Source organism: Mauremys reevesii, linkage group 11, assembly GCF_016161935.1.
Source record: "Mauremys reevesii isolate NIE-2019 linkage group 11, ASM1616193v1, whole genome shotgun sequence".
NCBI classification, from domain to species: domain Eukaryota; kingdom Metazoa; phylum Chordata; order Testudines; family Geoemydidae; genus Mauremys; species Mauremys reevesii.
The window spans coordinates 6,633,138-6,643,077 of NC_052633.1; the positions used below are offsets into that span (position 1 = coordinate 6,633,138).

The window sequence follows — 9,940 nt, forward strand, 5'->3', positions numbered from 1 at the left end:
CTGATGTCGTGGTCTCTCTGTGAGGTCACCCCCTCCCCACCACCTTTGCCCAATAGGCCGAGTTCCTGCAAAAGGCCTTTGTGATGTCAATGCCACACCCACCCCTCCCCTCAAAGCTGATGTCCTGCCCCTGGCCAGCCTCGTTGGGTGTTTGAGTTCTTTCCCCTGGATCACCGCACTCAATGACTGTTCAGTCTGTGGATGGAGCCGCTACACAATAAAACATCAGTTTTTCATAAATTAGTAGCCTTAAGGCCAGAAGGGACCATTAGAGCATCTAATCTGACTCCCTGCATATCCCAGCCCATCTGTGTATCACAATAGCTTCTTTTTGACTAAAGCACCTTCCCAAAGGCCTCTAGTCTTCATTGGAAGACATCAAGAGATGCAGAATCCATCACTTCTCTTGGCAGCTTGTTCCAGTGATGAATCACCCTCCATCTTACAAATCTTGCCTTGCTCCAATGAGAATTTTTCTGATTTCTGCTTCCAGCCATTGGTTCTTGTTATGCCTTTCTTTGCAAGACTAAAGAGCCCTTTAAATACTTGGTGTTTTCTCTCGCGAAGGCACTTGCACACTGCAATCAGCTCTCCTCTAAACAGATTGAGCTTTTCAATGCCTCCTTATAAGACATCTTCTCCATCCCTCAAATATGGCTCTTTTCTGCACCCTCTCCAGTTTTTAAAACGTTATTTTTGAAACGTGGACACCAGAACGGGATGCAGTGTTCCAGTATCAGTCTCACTACAGCTGAATCACTTCCCTTTCCAGCCTCTGTTTATCTAGCCATGGATGGTGTCACTGCCTCCCAGGACTTGTGCAGTCTCTCAGCCCCGTACAGTCCTTGGAAGGAACCCCCTTCAGTGTGACAGCCCTTCTTGGAGATTCACTCTCTCTCGAGGGTAAAGACCCCTCTGCCTCCGTGAAAGGCACTTCTCTGAGACCTGAGCATGCCTGTCTGCCATGGGCCCCTCAGGGAGTCCCCTCCCTCTGGACCCTGGGGCCTCTACTCCCAGAGGAAGAATGCAACCCCGATGTCTAGACTGCAGTGATGCTCAGCCAGTGTAAGAGAGGGGTTTATTGAGCTTCTGAACATAGCACAGGAAACTCTCCGGGCCTCAGGCCTAACCTCCCTCTGCACAGTCCAGCTAGGTCTCTCCTGCATCCATGTGGGCTCTGGCTGTTTTCTCTCCCCAGTCCAGACACCCGCTCTTTCCAGCCAAGCATCCGATCTCATCTTCCCACAAGCCTCTGTCCTTTGTCTTCTGTCCCAGAGAAACTGGCTGCCTGGGTCTCCTCTCTCTCTTTAGCGCGAGGGGAGGGAGAGCTGAGATTTCAGGCTGTCGTGTTTATGGCTGGATTGCTGCTATTATTTGACAGAACCTGACAATTCAATGGCACAAACGGGAGAACGGGGCAGCGCTACAGCGTCAGGGAGTGAACTGGAGAAAATACAGGAAGGATTTCTAGCAAGGGCGCCATGTAACTAACCAGAATGAAGAATATTCTCTGCCCCCCTCGTGTAACTCTGGGCCTGACTCTCTCCCGTGCTGAGGCCCCTTGCCCTGTCTCTGGCCGTGTCTGGGGGCTTCATGCCCCGGTAGAGCCCCGAAGGTAAAGGTGTGATGTAGCCTCAGCCCCAACAAGACTCAGGCCCATGTCACTTTCATCCTGGGTTTCAGATGAGTGACCCCTAGAAGTTGGGGGGCCACCGGTGCCTAGACCATGGCCCGGCCACAGAGGCCCCGCCCCTGCTCATCCTCTTCCCCCGAGGCCCCGCCCACTTGCTGTTCACTGCCCTCCGCCCCCTCCCCCAGACCCCCTACCTGCCCCTCACTTCCCCCAAGAGGACAGCTCAGTGGTTTGAGCATTGGCCTGCTAAACCCACGGTTGGGAATTCAATCCTTGAGGAGGTCATTTAGGGAACTGGGGTAAAAATCTGTCTGGGGATTGGTCCTGCTCTGAGCAGGGGGTTGGATTAGCTGAGCTCCTGAGGTCCCTTCCAGTTCTATGATCTAAGACGCCACTCACCTGCTGCTTTCTCCTCTCTGCCCCTTTCCCCTAAGGGGGGCTGCCATGGGGCCAGGCACCCATCGCTGTTTCCTGCCTTAGGTGAGCGGGGGGTGGGGAGGGTCCTTGGGGAAGGAGGCGGAGCAGGGGCAGGAAGAGGCAGAGAGAGGGAGGGGGCTCGGGGGAAAAGGCCCAGCGGGGGTGGGGCGCAGGCCTTGGGGGAAGAGGCGGAGGGGGGATGGGAGGAGGCAGAGCAGGGCATCGGGTTAAGAGGCAGAGCGGAGCCGGGTGCAGGCGGAGCCCCCACTTCTCTGGAGCTTCGCTTCCAGCACTCAAAAGATGACAATGGGCCCACGGAGGGGTGACCCGCCCCACATCCCCAGTGTTCCCCCCTGCATGGGCGGCCGTTTGGGGGAGACTCAGCCGCCCCGGCCTCTTAGACGGGCTGTGGCTAAAACACTGGCCTTGCTGTGAGCAGGATTTGAACCTGCGCAGGGAAACCCTCTTGGATTTCAAGTCCAACACCTTAGCCACTCGGCCATCACAGCTGTGAGCAAAGCAGGCCCCTAAGGCCAGAGAAACGCCCAGGCCTGACGTCATCTGAACTGCAGAATTCAAACAGCAAACCTGGCTCCCAAAGCACCAGGGGGAATTTGGGGCTCTCGTTCCTTCGCCGTGTGGTTAAGCACCAAACCAGCACCCTCCTGTGGGCTCTGTCATTGTTCCTCTCCACACTGTAACGACCGAGACAGGGAGAGGTGACCTGACCTGACCAAGGTCAGACAGTGAGGTAGAATCCAGCTCTGCCCCCCACCAGCTCCCGGCTCTATCCGCCAATGGACTGACTTTCTCGCTGGATTAAACTGTTTGTACTGGACTCTTTTCTCTATGTATAAACAGGACTAAGCCACGACTGGACTGTCCGACAAGAGAATGGGCCACGGCTCCCTTCCCCGGACCCTGGATTTCTCATCACTTCAGAGAAACTTGTTAGTGGAAAAATGAATCACATTCAAATGACTGCAGATTATGAACCGTTTGCTGTTGCCTTGGAACTTGGCCCCACCCAGCCTTTTCCCCGGAGTCAGGAATGATAATTTATTGGTTCACTCTGATTTGTTTCAGTTTTATGTTAGCATCTATTGCCACTAATTGGTCAGAGCCCGTCACTTCCGGAAGTCCGAAACGTTTCCCCCCTAGCTCCCTTCTCGGTACCTTTGATTTTCCTCAGTCTCCTTCAGAGCACTGGCTTTCTTGGCACCAATAACCAAGACTGATTTCCAGATCAGGAGACATGTCCTCCAGCTGCTGGAACTTCCCTGTTTCACACCTAGAAAGAAACAGGTTTTTCCCCATTAATCATTATCATATTTTATTGTCGTATTTTACTCTGAATTTCTTGCCCGTGAGAAATGCTGAATTGAGGGACTGGAGAATGAGTCTCTGTGTATCCAGCCACAGAATAGCTGCAGCCCCAGCAATGGCTGTGCAAGCTTCCCCGAGGTGTCCCGTCAATGTGCTTCACCCCGATTTACGGAGACCAGCTCCGGGGACAGGATGAGTTCGGTCCCGTGGGCAATTCACTCCTCGGCCTCCATGCTTTGATGGCCAATAGATTCCAGTGTTCCTGCTGGTCATTGTTCTGTGGCCATCTGCCCACCTGCCAGTGGACCGAGATCAGCTCCCTTCACACCAGCTCATTCCTCACCGGTCTGTGAATGGTCACCACATCATACAGACGTTTGTTCACTCCTGCCGGGGGCAGAAGAGAACCCAGTGCCCTGGAGGTGACAGGCCCGTACTGTGTCCTCAGTCAGGGCCATCGTCCCTGCCCTGAGGTGGTGGCTGTTCTGGGGAGCTCACGCTGGCACCGGTGCAGCGGCCCCGCCGTTAGCTCTTGAGTGTAGCCGCTGAGATTCGCTACCCCCAGCGAGAGCCGTAGCCATGTTGGCAGGAGAAGCTCTCCCAGCGACATAGCCCTGCCCAAACCGGCGCTTGGGTCAGTGTAACTGTGTCACTCGGGGGTGGCTCATTCACACCCCTGAGCGACATACGTTCTACCGACACAAGGGGGCGTAGCCGCAGCCTGAGCAGAGAAGCGATTTAGAAAACAGATTTAGTTTTGTAGGAAATGCAGAAACCCGGGTTTGTAATAAACCAAAGGAGATTCCGACCCACGTGTCACCTTCACCACGTTGCAGTTGTGCCCTGGGACAGTTGTGTTGTCTCAGCCTGTGGCCAGACTAATGGCGTGTGCAGGGGGAGGAGCCACGCCCCGTCTATGGGGCTTCTGGCATCCTAGAGGGGAGAAAGGAGAAAAGACGCTCAGTCCCCCATGCCACTCACACAGGGGGCAGGAACTTCTGTGGTCATTTAAACAGGCTCAAGGTCCCCAAAAGAGTGAAAGGTGTTAACGTGCCGCTGTCACCGTCCAACACTGAACGGGGGAAACAAGGCTGGCGGTTTGGTAGAGAGAGACTTCAGCCCGCTTAGTCCCATGGCAAACACACCTCTCACATCCCTGCTAGTGTGTTACTGAAACACAGAGAGAAACAGAGACAGAGTTAAAGCAATGGAAATGTAAAGGAGTCAGTAAGGCTTGTCTTTAACAGCATCCCCTGTGCCCTTTCTCTTCAGCTGGGAGAGTTTTTAGAAGGAAAGTTCCTTATGTGACGGTCTCTTGGATGGTTTTGAAGAAGGTAACAGCTGTCCTGGGGAAATCAGAGAGATTAGCTGAGATGGGCTGCAGCTGTCACTGTTGTGGTGTCTCTTGTTAAAGTCCAATCCCATTTCCTAGGTGGCAAGATAAGGCAAACGCACACAAACGGGGAAAGAAGAGAACAGCAAAGATAGAAGATGTAGCTTCTGGCTCTGGCTCTGCTGTTGACTTTGTCTTGCAGCTTCACTGTCATTAGCAGTAGGCAGAGGAGCAAAAGCCATCTCTCACTGTGCCTTAGTGGGTCACAACTGAGAATACCAAATTCAGGCCAAAGTGCTGAGAAATGGGGCAGACATACTCCCAAAATGGTGATTTTGCTCCCATAAGATAAATCAAACCAGCAACAAAAGTTAACTTCTGTTTCACCACACTGGCTAACGAGAAGTCAGAAAAGCAGCCTCCTTAGTCATTCCAGGCTTTATATCGCCACCATAGCACAGGAAACTCTCAGGGCCTCAGGCCTAACCTCCCTCTGCACAGTCCAGCTAGGTCTCTCCTGCATCCATGTGGGCTCTGGCTGTTTTCTCTCCCCAGTCCAGACACCCCCTATTTCCAGCCAAGCATCCGATCTCATCTTCCCACAAGCCTCTGTCCTTTGTCTTCTGTCCCAGAGAAACTGGCTGCCTGGGTCTCCTCTCTCTCTTTAGCGCGAGGGGAGGGGGAGAGCTGAGATTTCAGGCTGCTGTGTTATGGCTGGATTGCTGCTATTATTTGACAGAACCTGACAATTCAATGGCACAAACGGGGGAACGGGGCAGCGCTACAGCATCAGGGAGTGAACTGGAGAAAATACAGGAAGGATTTCTAGCAAGGGCGCCGTGTATCTAACCAGAATGAAGAATATTCTCTGCCCCCCTCGTCTAACTCTGGGCCTGACTCTCTCCCGTGCTGAGGCCCCTTGCCCTGTCTCTGGCCGTGTCTGGGGGCTTTATGCCCCGGTAGAACCCCGAAGGTAAAGGTGTGATGTAGCCTCAGCCCCAACAAGACTCAGGCCCATGTCACTTTCATCCTGGGTTTCAGATGAGTGACCCCTAGAACAGGGGCGGCTCTAGAGCCCAGCGGGGCAAGCACCCGCCTGAGGCGGCCCTTTCCCAGGGGGGCGGCAGGCTGGGCCGGTGGACCTGCCGCAGTCATGCCTGCGGGAGGTCCACCGGAGCTTCGGGACGACCGGACCTGCCGCAGGCATGACTGCGGACGGTTCGCTGGTCCCGCGGCTCGGCTGGACCTCCCGCAGGCATGACTGCGGCAGCTCAAGCGGAGCCGCGAACCGTCCGCAGCTGCGGGAGGTCCAGCTGAGCCGCGCGACCAGCGGACCCTCCGCAGTCATGCCCGCGGCAGGTCCGCTGCTCCCGCGGCTCGGGGGCGCCTCCCGGGCATGATTGCTTGGGGCGGCCAAATTTGTAGAGCCGCCCCTGCCCTAGAAGTTGGGGGGCCACCGGTGCCCAGACCATGGCCCGTCCACAGAGGCCCCGCCCCTGCTCATCCTCTTCCCCCGAGGCCCCGCCCACTTGCTGTTCACTGCCCTCCGCCCCCTCCCCCAGACCCCCTACCTGCCCCTCACTCTTCCCCCAAGAGGACAGCTCAGTGGTTTGAGCATTGGCCTGCTAAACCCACGGTTGGGAATTCAATCCTTGAGGAGGTCATTTAGGGAACTGGGGTAAAAATCTGTCTGGGGATTGGTCCTGCTCTGAGCAGGGGGTCGGATTAGCTGAGCTCCTGAGGTCCCTTCCAGTTCTATGATCTAAGACGCCACTCACCTGCTGCTTTCTCCTCTCTGCCCCTTTCCCCTAAGGGGGGCTGCCATGGGGCCAGGCCCCCATCGCTTTTTCCTGCCTTAGGTGAGCGGGGGGTGGGGAGGGTCCTTGGGGAAGGAGGCGGAGCAGGGGCAGGAAGAGGCAGAGAGAGGGAGGGGGCTCGGGGGAAAAGGCCCAGCGGGGGTGGGGCGCAGGCCTTGGGGGAAGAGGCGGAGGGGGGATGGGAGGAGGCAGAGCAGGGCATCGGGTTAAGAGGCAGAGCGGAGCCCCCACTTCTCTGGAGCTTCGCTTCCAGCACTCGAAAGATGAAAATGGGCCCATGGAGGGGTGACTCGCCCCACATCCCCAATGTTCCCCCCTGTATGGGCGGCCGTTTGGGGGAGACTCAGCTGCCCCTGGCCTCTTAGACGGGCTGTGGCTAAAACACTGGCCTTGCCGTGAGCAGGATTTGAACCTGCGCAGGATTTGAACCTGCGCAGGGAAACCCTCTTGGATTTTGAGTCCAACACCTTAGCCACTCGGCCATCACAGCTGTGAGCAAAGCAGGCCCCTAAGGCCAGAGAAACGCCCAGGCCTGACGTCATCTGAACTGCAGAATTCAAACAGCAAACCTGGCTCCCAAAGCACCAGGGGGAATTTGGGGCTCTCGTTCCTTCGCCGTGTGGTTAAGCACCAAACCAGCACCCTCCTGTGGGCTCTGTCATTGTTCCTCTCCACACTGTAACGACCGAGACAGGGAGAGGTGACCTGACCTGACCAAGGTCAGACAGTGAGGTAGAATCCAGCTCTGCCCCCCACCAGCTCCCGGCTCTATCCGCCAATGGACTGACTTTCTCGCTGGATTAAACTGTTTGTACTGGACTCTTTTCTCTATGTATAAACAGGACTAAGCCACGACTGGACTGTCCGACAAGAGAATGGGCCACGGTTGACAGAATTACCCAGTGCATCAAATGCCAAATCCCAGTTCCTTTGCACTATCAAAATATCAGCTTTCCTTCTAATTGGTGTGGGGGTGGCAGACTGGATAAAGACTTCCCCTTTCTTTAATGCTGAGATTACAAAGAGAATTCATGCTAACTGCCAGAGAGGGAAAACTGTATAGCACAAAGCAATACATTACTGGAGCTATAGTTAAGCCTAAACAGCGAACGAACAAAAGAAACTCCTCTGAGATTAATTTAACCAGAGCCGTGCTCCTTGGGGTGTGATCAGAATGCAAAGCAGGAAGGATGCGCTTCCCAACCAGGATGGACGGGTAAACAGAGATAAGGGTTACAAAGCATTCTAATTTGCCACCCTAATTAAAGCCAATGATTTGCTTTAGAGCTGATTAGTTGCTTGGTGAGTGCAAAGCTGGAGAAAAGATGGCCCCATGGTGAAAGTGCTGGCTTGGGACATAGAAACCTGGCTTCAGTTCCCTGCACTGCCACTGACTTCCTATGTGACCTTGGGCAAGTCACTTAGTCCCAGATCCAAAGGGATTTAGGCTCCTAACTGCCACTGAAATCAGTGCAAGGAAGTTAGAAACCCCAGTCCTGTTGTGCTGTGGGCCCTAGTTGATCCGTTCCTCAGTTCCCCTCTGTCCAATGGGGATATAGCTCTGTCCTACCTCCTGGGTTGGGTGAGGATAAATTGAGCTTGGAAGACTCTGGAACACTGTGCTGATGGAGGTCTTAGAAGTTGATATTGATGTTCTCCTGGTCTAATCCTGTTCCCACTGAGGCTGGTAGCAGAACTCTCACTAGGTTTGTCTACACTTGGCAAGACCCTGACATACCTCGCATCCGCCTGACAGCTTCTCGCACTGACGCTCAGCCAGCTACGCCAACAGTCCCTTGGCACCTGCTTGGGTCATGTAGCAGGGGTTTCTGCATTACTGTGGGGAGGGGGCGAGAAATGCATACATCAGGGCTGCAGCTCTAGACTCCAGACTCCTCATCACTGGCCACCTGGTGGAGTCCTTGTGAAATGGTGCCAGAACAGAATTCTCCATACTCTCGCAGGCAACAGACTCTGTATGGGTGTAAATGACTCCACAGATTGCAAAGCAGTGGAGGTTGAGGCCCACAGGGATTCCCATAGCACCTCATAGACTCATAGACTCATAGACTTTAAGGTCAGAAGGGACCATTTATGATCATCTAGTCTGACCTCCGGCACAATGCAGGCCACAGAAACTCACCCATCCACTTCTATAACAACCCCCTAACCTATGTCTGAGTTACTGAAGTCTTCAAATTGTGGTTTGAAGACCTCAAGCTGCAGAGAATCCTCCAGCAAGTGACCCGTGCCCCACGCTGCAGAGGAAGGCGAAAAACCTCCAGGGCCTCTGCCAATCTGCCCTGGAGGAAAATTCCTTCCCGATCCCAAATATGGTGATCAGTTAAACCCTGAGCATGTGGGCAAGACTCACCAGCCAGACACCCTGGAAAGAATTCTCTGCAGTAACTCAGATCCCATCCCATCACAGACCACTGGGTATACTTACCTGCTGATAATCAAAGATCAATTGCCAAAATTAATTGCCAAAATTAGGCTATCCCATCATACCATCCCTTCCATAAACTTATCAAGCTTAGTCTTAAAGCCAGATATGTCTTTTGCCCCCACTGCTCCCCTTGGAAGGCTGTTCCAGAACTTCACTCCTCTGATGGTTAGAAACCTTCGTCTAATTTCAAGTCTAAACTTCCTAGTGTCCAGTTTATACCCATTTGTTCTTGTGTCCACATTGGTACTAAGCTTAAATAATTCCTCCCCCTCCCTAATATTAATCCCTCTGATATATTTATAAAGAGCAAGCATATCCCCCCTCAACCTTCTTTTGGTTAGGCTAAACAAGCCAAGCTCTTTGAGTCTCCTTTCATAAGACAGGTTTTCCATTCCTCGGATCATCCTAGTAGCCCTTCTCTGTACCTGTTCCAGTTTGAATTCATCCTTCTTAAACATGGGAGACGAGAACTGCACACAGTATTCCAGATGAGGTCTCACCAGTGCCTTATATAACGGTACTAACACCTCCTTATCTTTGCTGGAAATATCGCACCTGATGCATCCTAAAACTGCATTAGCTTTTTTAACGGCCATATCACATTGGCGGCTCATAGTCATCCTGTGATCAATCAATACTCTGAGGTCCTTCTCCTCCTCTGTTACTTCCAACTGATGTGTCCCCAATTTATAACTAAAATTCTTATTATTAATCCCTAAATGCATGACCTTGCACTTTTCACTATTAAATTTCATCCTATTACTATTACTCCAGTTTACAAGGTCATCCAGATCTTCCTGTATGATATCCCGGTCCTTCTCTGTGTTAGCAATACCTCCCAGCTTTGTGTCATCCGCAAACTTTATTAGCACATTCCCGCTTTTTGTGCCAAGGTCATTAATAAAAAAGTTAAATAAGATTGGTCCCAAAACTGATCCCTGAGGAACTCCACTAGTAACCTCCTT

At 53.1% G+C, this 9,940-nt stretch overlaps 2 non-coding genes across 2 annotated transcripts; both read right to left on the reverse strand.

Annotated features, from left to right (window-relative positions):
• Positions 1-2,477: 2,477 nt before the first annotated feature.
• Positions 2,478-2,559, reverse strand: TRNAS-UGA. Its single transcript has one exon. It is a non-coding gene; the product is annotated as a tRNA-Ser (tRNA).
• Positions 2,560-6,917: 4,358 nt separating this feature from the next.
• TRNAL-CAA lies at positions 6,918-7,016 on the reverse strand. The gene has a single exon. It is a non-coding gene; the product is annotated as a tRNA-Leu (tRNA).
• Positions 7,017-9,940: the final 2,924 nt, after the last annotated feature.